We start from the raw sequence: 20525 nt of genomic DNA, 5'->3' as shown, positions 1-20525 counted from the left end.
TTTATTGTATTTTATTTTATTATTATACTTAAGTTTTACGATACATGTGCACCATGTGCAGGTTTGTAACATCAGTGTTCATGTGCCATGTTGGTGTGCTGCACTCATTAACTCGTCATTTAGCATTAGGTATATCTCCTAATGCTATCCCTCCCCACTCCCCCCACCCCACAACAGTCCCTGGTGTGTGATGTTCCCCTTCCTGTGTCCATGTGTTCTCATTGTTCAATACGCACATATGAATGAGAACATGCGGTGTTTGGTTTTTTGTCCTTGCGAGAGTTTACTGAGAATGATGATTTCCAGTTTCATCCATGTCCCTACATAGGACATGAACTCATCATTTTTTGTGGCTGCATAGTACTCCATGGTGTATATGTGCCACATTTTCTTAATCCAGTCTATCGTTGTTGGACATTTGGGATGGTTCCAAGTCTTTGCTATTGTGAATACTGCCGCAATAAACATACATGTGCATGTGTCTTTATTGCAGCATGATTTATAGTCTTTTCTGTATAAACCCAGTAATGGAATGGCTGGGTCACATGGTATTTCTAGTTCTAGATACTTGAGGAATCGCCACACTGACTTCCACAATGGTTGAACTAGTTTACCGTCCCACCAACAGTGTAAAAGTGTTCCTATTTCTCCACATCCTCTCCAGCACCTGCCGTTTCCTGACTTTTTAATGATCGCCATTCTAACTGGTGTGAGATGGTATCTCATTGTGGTTTTGATTTGCATTTCTCTGATGGCCAGTGATGATGAGCATTTTTTCATGTGTTTTTTGGCTGCATAAATGTCTTCTTTTGAGAAGTGTCTGTTCATGTCCTTCACCCACTTTTTGATGGGGTTGTGTTTTACTTGTAAATTTGTTTGAGTTCATTGTAGATACTGTTTATTAGCCCTTTGTCAGATGAGTAGGTTGCAAAAATTTTCTCCCATTTTGTAGGTTGCCTGTTCACTCTGATGGTAGTTTCTTTTGCTGTGCAGAAGCTCTTTAGTTTAATTAGATCCCATTTGTCAATTTTGGCTTTTGTTCCCATTGCTTTTGGTGTTTTAGACATGAAGTCCTTGCCTACGCCTATGTCCTGAATGGTATTGCCTAGGTTTTCCTCTAGGGTTTTTATGATTTTAGGTCCAACATGTAAGTCTTTGATCCAACTTGAACTAATTTTTGTATAAGGTGTAAGGAAGGGATCCAGTTTCAGCTTTCTACATATGGCTAGCCAGTTTTCCCAGCACCATTTATTAAATAGGGAATCCTTTCCCCATTGCTTGTTTTTCTCAGGTTTGTCAAAGATCAGACAGTTGTAGTTATGCGGCATTATTTCTGAGGGCTCTGTCCTGTTCCATTGATCTATGTCTGTGTTTTGGTACCAGTAACATGCTGTTTTGGTTACTGTAGCCTTGTAGTATAGTTTGAAGTCAGGTAGAGTGATGCCTCCAGCTTTGTTCTTTTGGCTTAGGATTGAATTGGAGATGCGGGCTCTTTTTTGGTTCCATATGTACTTTAAAGTCGTCTTTTCCAATTCTGTGAAGAAAGTCATTGGTAGCTTGATGGGGATGGCATTGAATCTATAAATTACCTTGGGCAGTATGGCCATTTTCGCGATATTTATTCTTCCAACCCAAGAGCATGGAATGTTCTTCCATTTGTTTGTATCCTCTTTTATTTCATTGAGCAGTGGTTTGCAGTTCTCCTTGAAGATGTCCTTCATGTCCCTTGTAAGTTGGGTTCCTAGGTATTTTATTCTCTTTGAAGCAATTGTGAATGGGAGTTCCCTCATGATTGGGCACTCTGTTTGTCTGTTATTTGTGTATGAGAATTCTTGTGATTTTTGTACATTGATTCTGTATCCTGAGACTTTGCTGAAGTTGCTTATCAGCTTAAGGAGATTTTGGGCTGAGACAATGGGGTTTTCTAGATATACAATCATGTCATCTGCAAAAGGGGACAATTTGACTTCCTCTTTTCCTAATTGAATACCCTTTGTTTCCTTCTCCTGCCTGATTGCCCTGGCCAGAACTTCCAACACTATGTTGAATAGGAGTGGTGAGAGAGGACATTCCTGTCGTGTGCCAGTTTTCAAAAGGAATGTTTCCAGTTTTTGCCCATTCAGTATGATATTGGCTGTGGGTTTGTCATAGATAGCTCTTATTATTTTGAGATACGTCCCATCAACACCTAATTTATTGAGAATTTTTAGCATGAAGGGCCGTTGAATTTTGTCAAAGGCCTTTTCTGCATCTATTGAGATAATCATGTGGTTTTTGTCTTTGGTTAGGTTTATATGCTGGATTACATTTATTGATTTGCATATGTTGAATCAGCCTTGCATCCCAGGGATGAAGCCCACTTGATCATGGTGGATAAGCTTTTTGATGTGCTGCTGGATTCGGTTTGCCAGTATTTTATTGAGGATTTTTGCATCAGTGTTCATGAAGGATATTGGCCTTAAATTCTCTTTTTTTGTTGTGTCTGTGCCTGACTTTGGTATCAGGATGATGCTGGCCTCATAAAATTAGTTAGAGAGGAATCCCTCTTTTTCTATTGATTGGAATAGTTTCAGAAGGAATGGTACCAGTTCCTCCTTGTACCTCTGGTAGAATTCTGTTGTGAATCCATCTGGTCGTGGACTCTTTTTGGTTGGTAAGCTATTGAATATTGCCACAATTTCAGCTCCTGTTATTGGTCTATTCAGAGATTCAACTTCTTCCTGGTTTAGTCTTGGGAGAGTGTATGTGTCGAGGAATGTATCCATTTCTTCTTGATTTTCTACTTTATTTGTGTAGAGGTGTTTGTAGTTTTCTGTGATGGTAGATTGTATTTCTGTGGGATCAGTGGTGATAACCCCTTTATCAATTTTTGTTGCGTCTATTTGATTCTTCTCTCTTTTCTTCTTTATTAGTCTTGCTAGTGGTCTATCAATTTTGTTGATCTTTTCAAAAAACCAGCTGCTGGATTCATTAATTTTTTGAAGGGTTTTTTGTGTCTCTATTTCCTTCAGTTCTGCTCGATTTTAGTTATTTCTTGCCTTCTGCTAGCTTTTGAATGTGTTTGCTCTTACTTTTCTAGTTCTTTTAATTGTGATGTTAGGGTGTCAATTTTGGATCTTTCTTGCTTTCTCTTGTGGGCATTTAGTGCTATAAATTTCCCTCTACACACTGCTTTGAGTGTGTTCCAGACATTCTGGTATATTTTGTCTTTGTTCTCGTTGGTTTCAAACAACATCTTTATTTCTGTCTTCATTTTGTTATGTACCCAGTGGTCATTCTGGAGCAGGTTGTTCATTTTCTATGTAGTTGAGCAGTTTTGAGTGAGTTTCTTAATCCTGAGTTCTAGTTTGATTGCACTGTGGTCTCAGAGACAGTTTGTTATAATTTCTGTTCTTTTATATTTGCTGAGTAGAGCTTTACTTCCAACTATGTGATCAAGTTTAGAATGGGTGTGGTGTGGTGTTGAAAAAAATGTATATTCTGTTGATTTGGGGTGGAGAGTTCTGTAGATGTCTATTAGGTGCGCTTGGTGAAGAGCTGAGTTCAATCCCTGGGTGTCCTTGCTAACTTTCTGTCTCGTTGATCTGTCTAATGTTGACAGTGGCGTGTTAAAATCTCCCATTATGATTGTGGGGGAGTCTAAGTCTCTTTGTAGGTCACTCAGGACTTGCTTTAGGAATCTGGGTGCTCCTGTATTGGGTGCATATATATGTAGGATAGTTAGCTCTTCTTGTTGAATTGATCCCTTTACCATTATGTAAAGGCCTTCTTTGTCTGTTTTGATCTTTGTTGGTTTAAAGTCTATTTTATCAGAGACTAGGATTGCAACCCCTGCCTTTTTTTGTTTTCCATTTGCTTGGGAGATCTTCTTCCATCCCTTTATTTTGAGTCTATGTGTGTCTCTGCACGTGAGATGGGTTTCCTGAATACAGCACCCTGATGGGTCTTGTCTCCTTATCCAACTTGCCAGTCTGTGTCTTTTAACTGGAGCATTTAGCCCATTTACAATTAAAGTTAATATTATTATGTGTGAATTTGATCCTGTCATTATGATGTTAGCTGGTTACTTTGCTTGTTAGTTGATGCAGTTTCTTCCTAGTCTCGATGGTCTTTACAATTTGGCATGTTTTTGCAATGGCTGGTACCTGTTGTCCTTTTCCATGTTTAGTGCTTCCTTCAGGAGCTCTTTTAGGGCAGGCCTGGTGGTGATAAAATCTCTCAGCATTTGCTTGTCTGTAAAGGATTTTATTTCTCCTTCACTTATGAAGCTTAGTTTGGCTGGATATGAAATTCTGGGTTGAAAATTCTTTTCTTTAAGAATGTTGAATATTGGCCCCCACTCTCTTCTGGCTTGAAGAGTTTCTGCCGAGAGATCAGCTGTTAGTCTGATGGGATTCCCTTTGTGGGTAACCCGACCTTTCTCTCTGGCTGCCCTTAACATTTTTTCCTTCATTTCAACTTTGGTGAATTTGACAATTATGTGTCTTGGAGTTTCTCTTATTGAGGAGTATCTTTGTGATGTTCTCTGTGTTTCCTGAATCTGAATGTTGGCCTGCCTTGCTAGATTGGGGAAGTCCCCCTGGATAATATCTTGCAGAGTGTTTTCCAACTTAGTTCCATTCTCCCCATCACTTTCAGGTACACCAATCAGATGTAGGTTTCATCTTTTCACACAGTCCCATATTTCTTGGAGGCTTTGTTCGTTTCTTTTTATTCTTTTTTCTCTAAACTTCCCTTCTCCCTTCATTTAATTCATTTCATCTTCCATCACTGAAACCCTTTCTTCCAGTTGATTGCATTGGCTCCTGAGGCTTCTGCCTTCTTCACGTAGTTCTCGAAACTTGGCTTTCAGCTCCATCAGATACTTTAAGCATTTCTCTGCATTGGTTATTCCAGTTATACATTCTTCTAATTGTTTTTCAAAGTTTTTAACTTCTTTGCTATTGGTTTGAATTTCGTCCTGTAGCTCGCATTAGTTTGATCATCTGAAACCTTCTTCTCTCAAAACGTCAAAGTTATTCTCTGTCCAGTTTTATTCCGTTGCTGGTGAGGAACTGTGTTCCTTTGGAGAAGGAGAGGCACTCTGCTTTTTAGAGTTTCCAGTTTTTCTGTTTTCTCCCCATCTTTGTGGTTTTATCAACTTTTGGTCTTTGATGATGGTGATGTACAGATGAGTTTTTGGTGTGGGTGTCCTTTCTGTTTGTTAGTTTTCCTTCTAACAGACAGGACCCTCAGCTGCAGGTCTGTTGGAGTTTGCTAGAGGTCCACGCCAGACCCTGTTTGCCTGGGTATCAGCAGCAGTGGCTGCAGAACAGCGGATTTTCGTGAAAAACAAATTCAGCTCTCTGATCATTCCTTTGGAAGTTTGGTCTCAGAGGACTACCCGGCCGAGTGAGGTGTCAGTCTGTCCCTACAGGGGAGTGCCTCCCAGTTAGGCTGCTCGGGGTTCAGTGACCCACTTTAGGAGGCAGTCTCAGATCTCCAGTTGCGTGTTGGGAGAACCACTACTCTCTTCAAAGCTGTCAGATAGAGGCATTTAAGTCTGCAGAGGTTACTGCTGACTTTTTGTGTCTGTGCCCTGCCCGCAGAGGTGGAGCCTACAGAGGCAGGCAGGCGTCCTGGAGCTGTTGTGGGCTCCACCCAGTTCCAGCTGCCTGGCTGCTTTGTTTACCTAAGAAAGCCTGGGCAATGGCGGGCCCCACTACCCCAGCCTCGCTGCCGCCTTGCAGTTTGATCTCAGAGTGCCATGCTAGCAATCAGCAAGACTCCATTGGCATAAGACCCTCCGAGCCAGGTGCGGGACACAATCTCCTGGTGTGCCGTTTTCCAAGCCTGTTGGAAAAGTGCAGTAATAGGGTGAGAGTGACCCGATTTTCCAGGTGCCGTCTGTCACCCCTTTCTTTGACTAGGAAAGGGAACTCCCTGACCCCTTGTGCTTCCTGAGTGAGGCAATGCCTCGCCCTGCTTCGGCTCCCACACGGTGGGCTACACCCACTGTCCTGCACCCACTGTTTGGCACTCCCTTAGTGAGATGAACCCGGTACCTCAGATGGAAATGCAGAAATCACCCGTCTTCTGTGTCGCTCATGCTGGGAGCTGTAGACCGGAGCTGTTCCTATTCGGCCATCTTGGCTCCACCCCTCATTTCATTATTTCATCATTTCACTTCATTTCATCATTTCATTTCATCATTTCATACCATTTCTTCATTTCATCATTTCATCATTTCATTTCATTTCACCATTTCACTTCATCATTTCATTTCATTTCATCATTCCATTTCATCATTTCATTTCATCTCATCATTTCATTTCATCATTTCATTTCATTTCAGCATTTCATTTCATCATTTCACCATTTCACTTCATCTCATCATTTCATTTCATTTCATCATTTTATCATTTCATTTCATTTCATCATTTCATTTCATCATTTCATTTCGTTTCATGTCATAATTTCATCATTTCATTTCATTTCAGTGATACATGTATTTAAGTGCTAATGTGATGCCCAGGAGACACCCTATTTCCCTTTGTAAAACACCTCCTTCAACAAAAGGCAACCTCTCATGGCTGGCTAAGTCTACAGGGATACCAGCCTCTCTTCAACCACCCAATTTGATTCAGAACCTCAAACAGCACCTCAGTTTCATAAAAACCTAAAACATAAACATAACACTTGGTTGTAAGTGAGACAACAGTTTCTTGTCTCTTTCTCCACTCAAGGCTTAAGGCCGTGTCTACCCAACTATGTTCAGTGGAAGAAAAGATCCCCTGGACAAATAACTTTGAGAACTGTTGTTGCAGGACTTCTCAGAACCTTTAAAACACAAATTGTCATCCGCAGGTATCTTCAGGAGGGAGATGGCTGATGCAGCACAAATTTCTTTCACAGGATCATCTTGCAGAATACAGTATGAGACGCAGAAATGCTGCATTGAGTCTTCTTAAGGGCCCGGGCCTTTGTGGCATTGGGGCAGGAGCTCTCCAGATAGCACCTAATGAGTAGGAACATTCAGGTTGCTTTTTTTTTCCTTACTGGCAAAACTGTATGTGCATCATGAATGAAGCCGGTCTCCCTTATCCATATCAAAACTAAACCCAAATTAATTGGCTAAATTGGGACTCAACACCTCCAGGAGCCATGCGCAAGAAAGCCCCACCACACTTTAAAGTAGCTTACCTCATATTTGATGAAAGCAAAACGCTTATGACCAGTGTGCTGCTAATACAAGTCAACAGATAATGCTGTATGAAAAATTATTTTTCCCAATCATAGCTAGCATAGTCCACATTTTGCATTACACTTTCCCCCCTTTTTTAAAATTTTAAACACAGGTCCTTTTCTCTCCTTTTTTTAAATTTTAATTTAATTATACAAGACGGAGTCTCAGTATGTTGCCCAGGCTGGTCTTCAACTCCTGAGATCAAGCGATACATCCGTCTCTGCCTCCCAAAATGCTGAGATTACAGGCCTGAGACACTGTGCCTGGCCTTAAACACAAATCTTAATTCATTCTTACAATTATCCTCAGGTTAGAAAAATGGAAGGGGAAGAAAAATGGCAAGCAGGTAGGCTGACTTTGGCTTCATTATTTGGAAGGGGAGTTTGCTCGGTCAAAACACACTACTGCCCACAAAGGCCAAGACAACAGAAAAATACAGACATATAAATAGATTTTATATGTGACAGCAGTTTGAATGGAGACTTTTTCAATGCAAATGACAAACAGCTGTCCTTGGGAATAAATGACAACGAATTTTTTTTTATCTCAACAGCTGTCCTGAGAGCATGTCTCTACATCTCTACCTGCATTCTGGAGTCAGGGAGAAAGCCAAAACGGACGACAAGACACTAGATCAGCCGTGTCCAAGCCTTTGACTACAAGGACTTTTCCGCCTATCTGTGGTGGTGGGTATCATGAAAATTATGCACAAACCTTTTTTTTTTTTTTAAGCTCATAAGCTATCGTTAGCAGTAGTGTATTTTATTTGTGGCCCAGGAGCATTCTTCTTCCAATGTGGCCCTGAGAAGCCAAAAGACTGGATACCTGTGCACTAGATCAAAAGGCTACTCCTTCTGGAAGCAATTGTAAAGAATTTCTGGCATTATCTTGACATGAAAACCAATGGATAGTGGGACAGAATGAAAAATCTTCAAGAATTTTTCTTGTTGGTTTTATTTTTTTTGAGTCAAGGTGTTGCTCTGTGGCCCATTCTGGAGTACACTGGTGAGATCACAGATCAGTGCAGGCTCAAGTGCTCCTCCCGCCTCAGCCACAGTAGTAGCTAGGACTACAGATGTGCACAACCACTCCTGGCTAATATTTTATTTTTTGTAGAGATAGGGTCTCACTATATTGTCCAGGTTGGTCTCAAACTCCTTGACTCAAGGGATCCAGGACAGGATAACAGGTGTGAGTCACCACACCTGGCTATGTGCATGAACTTTTAAGACAAATACAAGGCTCCACAAAAGTTAAGGTTTTCCCACCTAATTTCCAGGGGATCTTTTGGTGCAAGGATGAGAAACCCTTAAAAGTACACAGACAACTCCAAAGATTCAAGAGTTCATTCGGGCTGAGCCAGTCCACTGGGCAGACTGACCTTCAAACAAGGCCCACCCATGACATACACCAGATGGCTCTCCAAGAATCTCTCCAGTTCTCAGGGTCCCTAAGGTACTGGACAGAGCTAGGAAAGCAAACCCATTTGCTTCTTCCAGCATGAAACCCCTCGAGGTCAAGACCCCACAATCAGACGAGGATGGAGTGGCTCACCCTCAGTCAACAGGCCAGACTGAAGGTGGTATAATGTCTTAACCAAGGGTGTGGGACTCCAGGTCTGAATCCCAACTCAGTTCTCCTTTGATAACCACACTTTGTTAATTTTCCTTAACAGGGGTTCCTGGCAAGTCATTTCTCCCTCAGGCCTTCGGTTTCCTCATCTACAAGATGAGAAGGCTGCACCAGATGGAAATTCGGGGCATAAGGGGACGTCCGTGCACAGCCCACACCGCCCACGGGCCCCTCGAGCCTCCATCACAGTTCCCAACACGCACCCGCCCCACAAATCCTGCCCAAGTTGAGGGCTGGTCCGGGGTCCTCTGGCTGCTGCATCAGTGAGTGCAGGAGGGAGGAGAAGCCTCCAAGGGAGCGACGCGGGCTCAAGGATGCAACTCGGCCAGGAGTGACCTGGGGCCCCAAGGGAGATGTCCAGTCCAGTGCTGGAGCCCAACCCTGGTCCCCGACTCCCTTACCTCCATGGTCCTTATCTCCTGCTGGGTGAGGTCCTTGGACACAGCGCACTTGGTGCGCAGCCCGCGCAGGTTGCCAACTAAGATGCCAATGAGCTTCTGGAGCTGCCCGCACTGCTGCAGTGCCCGGCTGGCCGCGGCCCCTGTGCCTCCCTCCGCGATAGCCGCGTCACCCCCGCCACCGCCCTCCTTCCTCTCTCCCATCGGGGCCGAGCGCAGCGCCGCTCTATTCACGCTGCAGCGGCCCAGGAGCGGAGCCTGGGGCGTGGGTGTCTAGGCAAGGAACCCCCGAACTGGGAGAGCTGGACCAGGAGCGACCCTCGGCACTGCCTTAGCCAGGACGCCAGTAGATCTGGCAGCCGAGTCTGCCGATCCCGCCCTCAGACCCGCAGCGGTGGGGGCAAAAAGCTGCGACGGCGGGGTGAAAAAGCCGCAGCGGTAAAAACCTGCGGCGGCGGGAGTAAAAAGCCGCGTCGGCAAAAAGCCATGGCGGCGGGGAAAAAGCCGCGGTGATGGGGGCAAAAAGCCGTAAAAAGCCGCAGCGTCGGGGGCAAAAAGCTGCAAAAAACCTGGGCGGTGGGGGCAAGAAGCTGTGGCGGGAAAAACCTGGGGCGGCGGGGACTAAAAGCCTTAAAAAGCCGCGGCGCCGGGGGCCAAAAGCCATAAAAAGCCGCGGCGGCGGTGGCAAAAAGCCGCGGCTGAAAAAGTCGCGGTGGCGGGGCCAAAAAGCTGCGGTGGCAGGGGGAAAAAAGCCGCGGCGGCGAGGGCAAAGAGCCCCAAAAAGCCGCGGCGGCAGGGGCTAAATTCCGCGAGGCTGGGGGCAGAAAGCCGCGGTGACGGGGGCAGAAAGACGCAAAAACCCGCAGCAGTGGCGGGAAAAATCCACGGCGGCAAAAAGCCGCATCGGCGGGGGCAAAATAGTGGAAATGGGGTAGAAGGCCAGCACAGCTTGGCATTCCTGGAGTGTGACGTGGAAGGAAAAGTGCAGAGGAAGACAAACAAAGATGTAAGTAGGCTTGACTCAGTGCAGCTAAGAGCCCAGATGTTATCTTGATGTTATCTATCAGCTAATTTTTTCTATTTTAGTAGAGAAGGGGTTTTACCACCTTGGCCAGGATGGTCTCGATCTCCTGACCTCATGATCCATGCACCTCAGCCTCCCAAAGTGGTGGGATTAGAGGCATGAGCCACAAAGTGTTCAAAAAATCTATTAATTAAAAAATGTGTATGTAGCCGTCTTTAATCTACCATGTCCATTAGCAGATAAATACTATAAGCAAAATAACAACAATGAAAGAAACATAGACTTCGAGTAGATACTCTGATTTATTTAATAAAAATTTGAAAATAGACCAAATTACTGTATGACAAAAAAAATATCTGTTACTATTGAGGATGAGGGTTAGTGTTTGGAAAGGGGCAGGAGAAGTATCTCTATTTTTAGTAATGTTCTATTTTCATACATGGTTATAAGCAAATACATGTGTTTCATTAATGAAGCTATCCATATTTAGTCATTGTACTTTTCTGCATGTATGATATATATCAATAAATGTCTTAAATTATATACAGCAAAAATAGACAAAAGCACAAGAAGACATACACAAATGTTAAACCTAGAGAGAAATTTGAATATAAGTAAGTCTCTGAATGACTGGTAGAACAAACCGAAAAATAGGATGGAGAGGTTTGGAACAGCATGATTAGCAAAATTGACATATCTGTCTTTTAATATAGGTAGAAACATAGATAAAAACAGGATTTGTCTCGGAGCATGATTTCTGAAAATAGTGGAATCGAGTTTGAATCTAGTAAGTACATATAAATAAATGTCTTAAAACTCCTCTTATGTTAGCTAATTAAGAAATATTATTGTAATCGACATTAGAAAATATTTTAATAAATTGAATGCATTTCACACGCTAAGGAAATGATCTTACTTGCATTTGATAGTTCAATTAGATACATATATACCTATAGGTAGTTTAAAATATTTCTAATAACCTTATATACTTTTAAAAAAGCATTGATATCTGTTTGCACTATCTGTTCTATTGAGTACACATACCAAACATGATTATAGCTATTCTGCTATAAACTTCAAATGTCTAATTAATACAAAAATCTAGAATGAGAAGAGTTCTTTGCAATTTTTTTTTTTTTTTTTTACCAAATAGAATATAGGAAAGATAGCTGCAAATATACCTGACACACTTATCTGTGCGTATGGTGGTAGCCTTTTTATTTTATTTTATTTTGAGAGAGGGTCTCACTTTGTCACCCAAGATGGAGTGCAGTCATGTGATCAGAGCTCACTGAAGCCTTCACATACTGTGCTCAAGCGATTCTCCCACCTCAGTCTCCTGAGTAGCAGGGACTGCAAGTGCATGACACCATACTAGCTAATTTTTGTAAAGATGGGGTTTCACCATGTTGCCCTGGCTGATCTCCATCTCCTGGACTCAAGAGATCTGGCCACCTTGGCCTCCCAAAGTGCTGGGATTATAGTTTTGAGGCACCGCGATCAGCCCAGCCTTAAAAAAGGCTGACTAGAGATCTTTATCTATGTATATCTATATCTATCTATAAAATAAACATATGTGTTTCTTATATAAAATATATATTATTAATATTATATAAAATTTTTTTTCAAGGTAGAAATATATAAAGAGGGTGCATGTAGAGCCTGGGGCATTGTGTGGTGAAGCTCAAGGCCTCTGAAGAAATGTCCCTTGCCTCTTTTGTCTGGGCTAGAATCCGAGAAGGGAAAGCAGTAGATGCACTGGTTCCCAGGTTCTTGGCATCCTACAGAGAGAAACTTGTTTGAGCTAGGGTAGTGTTTAACACCCTTGTTCTTACTCTTCTGTTGTATGTAGTAAGCAGAGACTAGCTTCATGAGAACAGACTGTGACAGTCAAGGCTGTCTGTTATTTTGTGCAGCATTAATTGAGAAATTCTAACACCTGAAGACCTCTGGGCCATTTGAGGTTAGGTGCAGGGGAGGAAAGGGAAGTTTGCATCCCTCCTGCTGTGGAGAGAACCCGTGGGAAGCACAGACCTTGTCCTAACTGAAGGCAGACCCCCTTGCTAACCAGCTTCTCATCAGCCAACCCTGGATGAGTTTCTATGTCTATTTACTAAATAATCCTTATTGTTTTTCTTCACATGGGCAAAGTATGGTTTACAGGGAATATTCTTCCTTTGAACACCCATCATGGAAAACCCTTCCTGTTGTGGGAAAACAGGCTTCCATATGTGTCTTATTGGGAAACACATATGCAATTTCTATGTTTTTACTGCATCTATTTCAGGGATATGGGAACTGAATAGTGCCCATCAAAGGCTCACCTGATGCTGGAAATTGATCTGAGAGCGTGGAAGGACAGAATTCTTTCTTTGTTCCTGAGCAGCGGTGATTGAGGGATCATATTGTGGCAGCTACAGTGGCAATGATGGAGGCAGAATGGAGGGTTCAGTACCAAGACAAGGAGAGACTTGGCCTCACAATGGCAGCATTGCAGGGGTGCGCTCTGCAGAGCATTTGCTCACATGGTTTTGGGCATTGTCTCTAACAACATTGCTTCCCCAAGAGGTTGACCCATTCTAACTAACTCCTTTTCTCTTGAAAAAAGCAAACTTAATTTGTATGACTTGCAATTGTAAACGACACCAATTGGCCAGTTATCATTCAAATTTTCTGTTACTTAATTCTGCCTTTTCCTGACGTATGCAACTTTCCCCTAAAAAAGTGGACACTTTGTTGCTTACTCATTGTCTTTACACATTTTAAAATGTTGCTTTATGCCCCCAATCCCTAACTACCTTTTCAATGTTTTGCAAGTGGAGTCCATGTGTTCTTGATTTACATGAAGCTCAAAATAATGGTTATAGTAACTAGTACTTCATAATTAAGCAAAAAGCTCTTATTGAAAAATGACAGAACTATACATAGGGATGACAACATGGAGAGATATTTCGTGCAATCACAAAGTTATGGTATGGCAGAAGTAGAACGCTGAGTAGAGACTCTGTGTTCCCAATCATTATTTCTACCACCAGCTTTCTATTTGGATGTTAATAATGTTCTTATGTGGGAAACCCTACATATTTGCCAATGTTTAGTTCATTGACAAAGAAATAGAAAGAGCTTCAAGAACTCTCTAATCTTTAAAAAATAAAATACCTATAATTGGCCATACGAAAAAATTGGTATTTGACATATACTGAGATCGTTTTATTTTGTGCTAGACAAATGAAGTCATAGAACAGAATGTGCTTTAAATACTATGAATAGTGCTTGTGTGTGTGTGTGTGTGTGTGTGTGTGTGTGTGTGTGTGTGTGTGTCTATAGATGCATATTAGGCCGCTGAAAAGTTTTATTATTCTTTCCAGGAGAGAGACTACCAACTTTTGAACCTAACTAGAACAAGTATATTGCTTCTTCATATTTTTATTAAGGCAAAGAGAGTCTAGTTAAAAATAATTCAACTTGTCGTGGAAATGCTATAAATTGCTGTGAAGTGAGTTGCTGGCTATGGCTTGTCAGAGCAAATATATTGTACAAATCTTAGGGGAGAATTAGTGCTTATGCATTAAAATCAAATCATGTTGCAGCACACTGAGAAAAACGTTAGATTTTTAAAATAATTTCAAAGTCATGAAAAGAGCAAATATGCTCCACAAAGAGCCTAGCAACCCTCAATGATCAATGCCCCTTTAGTATAGTTTGCTATCTGAATTAGAATCCCAGAATCTACAAATTCCTGTGGGTGTGGGTGCTGCATTTTGAGGATTTTATAACACTGCCATCACCAAGCTCTCTTTTGATATTCACTTTAAGGAGATAATTTACGGGCAACCAGAGAGCATAAACCAAAGTAGATATCTATCTAGATAGCTAGATACATCTCCATATCATTGACAGGATACATTCTGGCCGAGCATGAGTACAACCTATAGATGTGGTTGGAGAGAACATATGTTCCACCTCAATGGCAGATCAGGATTATTCCTTCTCATCTGCTGCAATGGCACAATGTGTTAAAGAGAGGAGCGAGACAGCAAGAACCGCATTCATTCAGTCATACAGACCAAAAGGAGGAATGTCGCCCAGCCCTCTAAACTGACCCAGAACCCAGCTCATGTCTCAACTGCTACCTCTCCTACTTAGAAAGAAGTAACTCCACCAAAGCAGGGTTCTGGACAAATATATTTTTATTGATCATATACAAATAGATGAAGATGGACTTGGATGTTAAGAAAAATAATACTATACAAAATCGAGAGTAGACAGTTGCCTCTAGACTTAAATTAAGAGTGTGTACATTAGATAATTTAAACCAATGTATCAGGTAAAAACTTGAACAAACCTTTTGGCCTCTTCCTTAAAATTCAGGGAAGCATGTCCTCCACAAAACAGAATCAAAATATAAATAAAAGACTGGCTTAAGATGAAAGGAAACCTTATGAATGAAAAGCCAGATGAGAGGCACTTAACTGAGAAGGAAAAGAAACTGAGTGGACAAAATAATTATGAGAAGATGAATCTTCAAATCAGAAAGAGGGAAGAAAGCTTATTTGGTAGTATGGGAACTCAAAAGAGAGTGAATACAAGTCTGAAAATTCCAAGAGTAAAGAAAAGTAGCGGCTGGGCGCGGTGGCTCACGCCTGTAATCCCAGCACTTTGGGAGGCCGAGGCGGGCGGATCATGAGGTCAGGAGATCGAGACCATCCTGGCTAACACGGTGAAACCCCGTCTCTACTAAAAATACAAAAAATTAGCCGGGCGTGGTGGCGGGCGCCTGTAGTCCCAGCTACTCGGGAGGCTGAGGCAGGAGAATGGCGTGAACCCGGGAGGCGGAGCTTGCAGTGAGCCGAGATCGCGCCACTGCACTCCAGACTGGGAGAGAGAGCGAGACTCCGTCTCAAAAAAAAAAAAAAGAAAAAAAAAAAAAAAAAAGAAAAGTAGCATAACTAAAGAGCATGAGAAAATGTATACAATTTTGAGTAATAAGAACAGAAATCAAAAGTAACTGTTGTATGTTATATTTTAGTAGAGCAACACTGAAGAAGAATGAAAACAAGAAATAATATTAAATATGAACATATGGGGAACAGAATAATATTTTTAAAATTTTTAGTTTCTAAGCTTATCTGAAATTTTAATTTTGTTTTCTTATGTAATACCAGAGTTATTAGGAAGGTATTATCTAATAACACTATTTTCAGTGATATTTTAAGTATTTGTCCTAGAAAAATTTCTATTTTTTAAAAATGTATATTTAAAAATACATTAAATGTGTATATACATCCATCATATGTATCGATTTATGTTTTTCTTGAATTGCAAATGAAATTTGTATTTTTGTGTTCCTGGAATAAAATAAACTTGAATGGATTGTAATATATTATTCATGCTGTAACTCTATGTATTTGAATACTTTAAGAATGTTATATTTATAGTTAACAGATACTGACCTATAAATTTTCTGTCATAATGATGCTGTGAGACAATCTAAGAAGAATTAAAATTTAAATTCATGTATTCCTACTTTTTCCTCTGTTCTCTAACTGTAATATATTTTAATTACAGATGGAGGAACAGATAGATGTTAGATAAATAGGTATATAATAGATCATCCAAAATTCTTATTCTTATGGTTTTATGTAGTCGGTATTTACCTCTATTTTTCTACATCCTTCCAATTTAGTTCGTTACTTCCTGCACCTTTGATGTCATATATATAAACAGGAAATAACACATGGTGGCCGGGATGTAGAGAGAGCCACAGGACTTGTGAATAAAATCCACAGGCAAGGATGTGGCGATTCCTTTTGCAATATTGGAGGGAATGTCAAACCCTATGTTTGCTGTGGAAAAGAGTATGGTAGTTCCTCAAAACATCAAAATGGTATTGCCATATGATTCAGCAGCTCCACATCTCAGGATAGCAAAAGAATTGAAAGCAGACTCTTGAAAAAATATTTACACATCCATGTTTGCAGCAGCATTATTGGCAATAGCTAAAACGTAGAAGCAATTGAAGTGTCCAACAACAGATGAATGGATAAGCAAAATATGATATATACATACAATGGAATATTATTCAGCCTTAAACATGAGGGAAATATTCTGACATATGTTGCAACTTGGATGAAACTTGAGGATATTATGCCAAGTGAAATAAGTTAGTCGGTGAAGGACAAATACAGTATAATTCCATTTGTATAAGGGACTTAAAGTGGACAGAATCATAGAGATAGTACAATGATGGTTGCCAGAAGCTGGGGGGAGGAGGAAATGGGGAAGTGTTGTTTAATGGGTATAGAGTTTCAGTTTCACAAGATGAAACGAGTTATGGAGATGGATGGTAGGGACGGCTGCACAGTGTTATGACTGTATTTAGTACCACTGAACTGTACACTTAAAATAGTTAACAGAGTACATTTTATGTTATGTGTATTTTACCACAATAAAAAAATAAAAGAGCTTAGGAACATTTTCCTGAAAGAGTCCACATAAAATTCATTTTAATGCATGTGTTTATGCATAGCTTTCTGGTTTTCTCTTTTCTATTTATATTCCAAATTAGAATATAATGCTAATCAAGTATAGTGGCTGTGTTTCTTGCTTCCTCTAGTCTGCAGGTAGCATACAAATGTAATAGACTACTTATTCATGTCACATCTATTTATTTTCTGCCTTATACCAAGCTTGTGGGATTCTCTTAAATACAACATTTTTATACTTACACCTAGGCAATACCCATTAGCATCGCCTTCCTAAATCAGGGGGAATTGAGCCTCTGTAAGGTGGAGTAACTTCCTAAGATACAAAACTCAGCATTAAAGTCTGTATATTTCAATATCCTGCCCCCTTCTCATTTGTCTTTACTGCCTTTTATGTATGTGTTAGATGTTCAATAAATTCTCTTTTTTAAACTGAATTTAAGCCGTGGAGCAATGTTTTGTTGAACAATAAATATGATATAAGACACTCTTCCTCCCTTTCATTTATGATGCAGTTCATGAAAAAGAGGAATTCTTTCACTGTGCTAGAAGCTTAAAGTAATGAAAATGCCACGTTCTACATTAAACAGAAACTGAAGGGAATCAAGGTGAATTGCATGAGACATAGAAAACAAGTGAGAAAAAATCTAGTATAATTTGCCCTTTGTGTGCCTTTATTATTTAGCGTTTGAGTAAATGTTTCCCCCAAATATCTTCCCATCTTAATTCATGTCTATAAAGTAGACATTTATGTCTCACCTTGTCAAGAAGGGCAAACTCTAACATAAACATTTCCCAAAAATGCTTCCTGCTAAAACGTAAGCTCAGTCTGGCTAGAAATTAAGCTCACTTCATAAAGATTAATTGGTAGCTAATCTTTGCATGCTGTTCTCTGAAATTGAGTGAAAACTGTCCATCAGGCATACAGGGAATGACGGAAAAAGTGACAACAGAAGATGAATGCTAAGTCACTGACCTTCAAATATGACCTTCCTTTTCTTTTAAATTCTTGATATCTTAATACTTCATTAATTCATCTCTCTTTGCTCTTGGCTCAACATTGTGCTATACAAAACTCATGTAAAACAAAGATCTAAGGTAATAAAAATGGCATTTTTCTTTCATGTAGATGCAAGCTAACTGGCATTTTTACAATCAACATATTTCCTTTGTCAATTTTTCATTCTGTATTGGAAGTAATTCATGGGTATTTCTGAAGGGAAGAGGGTGTTTCTGTGTTCATTGTGATCCAAATTGTTTTTAGACCTAGTGGCGTTTGTAAAACAATTTGTGCCAGCTGACCAAGGACCACTGTGGCAGAAAGCAGCCAACTTGCATAAGATGTCACTGCCTCATCAGTTGGCTTTGAAAACTAGGGGCTTACTCTATAGTCTTATGAATCAAAGACATTGATAGATGTAGTATAAGATTACAGTCATATTTTCCTTTTGACAGTCACATTATAAAGCATGATGTATTGCAATTAATCTCAAATAGCTGATCACAATTAAAATTAATAATGTTTATTATTGCTGATAAACAATCATGACTCTCCTGTTCTCAAATATGCAAGTAATTCTTGTAATTTTAATACAAATTTGCATATTATTACTAATTGATTTAATCTCATTGTATTTGGTTCATGGACCCAATTTATTAAAATATTGATAATGGGGTAATGATTTGTCTCCCCATTTCATTTACACTAAAAGCCACACTTCTTACAATGGTCTGCAAGCCCATCATTATCTGCCACATGTTAACCGTCCAAATTCTTTTATATCTTCACCCTTGATCTTACCTGTGTTCCTGGTCACCTCACTGTCCTCTAGACATGCCAACATGCTGCTGTCTTATGACGAAGACTAGTTAATTCCTTGGCTTGGAAAGATAGCCCTCCATATATCCATTGATCAGATCATTCAACTTCCTCAAGTCTTTACTGAAACCTCACATTCTCAATGAGACCTATTCAGTATTTCAAACTGCCTCCCAGTTGCAACACTCCAAAACCCCTTACTCTTCTGTGTATTTTTGAAAGGATTTATTGAGATATAATTTACATAGTGTAGAGTGCACACATTAATGTCTACAAGTCAATGACTTTTTGTATATGCACAGATAAGTGGAGCCATCATCACAATGAATTTTAGAGCATTTTCATCACTTCAAAAAGAAACCCCACCTTCTCTAGCTGTTAACCTCCTATGCACCCATCCCCTCCTCAATTCTAAGCAACCGCAAATCTGTTTTCTGTCTCTATAGATTTTCCTATTCTATTTTCATCTAAATAGAATCATACAATAGGTGGCCTTTTGTGCCTGGCTTCTTTGAGTTGGCATAATCCAATCAAGGTTCATATAGGTGTTGGTACTTTATTTTTTATAACTGTATAATATTCAATTTCACGGATATAACATTTTGTTTATCCAATAATATTTTTATTGGCATTTGAGTTGTGTTCAGGTTTTGGCTATTTTAAATACTGCTGCTAAAAATACTTGTGTATAATTTGTGTTTGAACACCTCTTTCCAATAATCTGGGTGTATACCTAGGAATATATTTCTAGGTCATATGACAATTCTATGTTTAATGTATTTAGAAGCCATCAAAGTATTTTCCAAAGTGGCCAATTCTAGCCATAGAGTGTCAATCTATGGTTTTGATTTGTAGTTGCCTGATGAGTGATGCTATTGAGTACGTTTTTATGGGATTATTGACCGTTCGTGTATCTTCTTGGGAAACACATCTATTCCTATCATTTATCAGTTTTGAGTTGGGATATTTGTTACTGAGTTAAAACAATTTGTCTATATTCAAGATACATATATATACAGACATATAGATACGTGTTTTTCAAATATCTTCTCACAATTTTTGAGCTGCCTTTTGACTTGCTTGGCTGTCCTTTGAAACACCAATGCCTTTAATTTTTAAGAAATTTTAAATATCTAATTTTTATTTTGTTGCCCATGTTTTTGGTGTTACAGCTATTTCTTTGCTACATCCAAAATCATGAAGATTTTCCCATATGCTTTATTCTAGCTCTTGCATGTATGTATTTAATTCATTTGAGTTAATATTTTTGTATGCTTTGGGGTAAGGGTTCCAATTTATTATTTTGCAAGTGGTGATCCACGTGTACGTTGTTGACCCAGTTTGTTCAAAGACTGTCTCTTCCTCATTGAATTGCACATGGCACCACTGTAAGAATCCATTGACTATAGATACATAGTTTCATATATGGACTCTCAATTCTCTTCCATCTATCTATATATTTTTCCTTCATCAGTATTGTGTTGTCTTGATTACTGATGCTTTGCCGTAAGGTTTGGAGCACGGAGGTGTGAATTATCCTAATATGTTTTCTTTTTTCAAGACTATTTTGGCTATTTTGAGTCCATTACAATGCCAAGTGTATTTTAGAATCACCTTGTGAGTTTCTAGACAGAAGTCTGTTGGGATACTTGTACGGATTTCATCAAATCTGTAGTTCAAATTGTAAAGTACTACAATATTAAATCTTCCAATTCATGGGTGTAAGATGTTTGCTAATTATTTAGATCTTCTTTAAACAATAATTTTTAATTTTCAGAGTAAAATCTTGTATCATGTTTTCCAAATTAATTATTATTTCTTTTTTTGATGCTGTTGTAAATTGAAATGTTTTCTTAATTTCATTTTGGGGTTTTCATTGTAGATGTGTGCAATTGGTTTTTGTATATTTACCTTGTATGCTGTAATATTGCTGAAATAATTT

This window comes from Pan paniscus, chromosome 16 (assembly GCF_029289425.2).
Source record: "Pan paniscus chromosome 16, NHGRI_mPanPan1-v2.0_pri, whole genome shotgun sequence".
Lineage (NCBI taxonomy): Eukaryota > Metazoa > Chordata > Mammalia > Primates > Hominidae > Pan > Pan paniscus.
Note: the sequence above shows the minus strand (reverse complement) of the source record.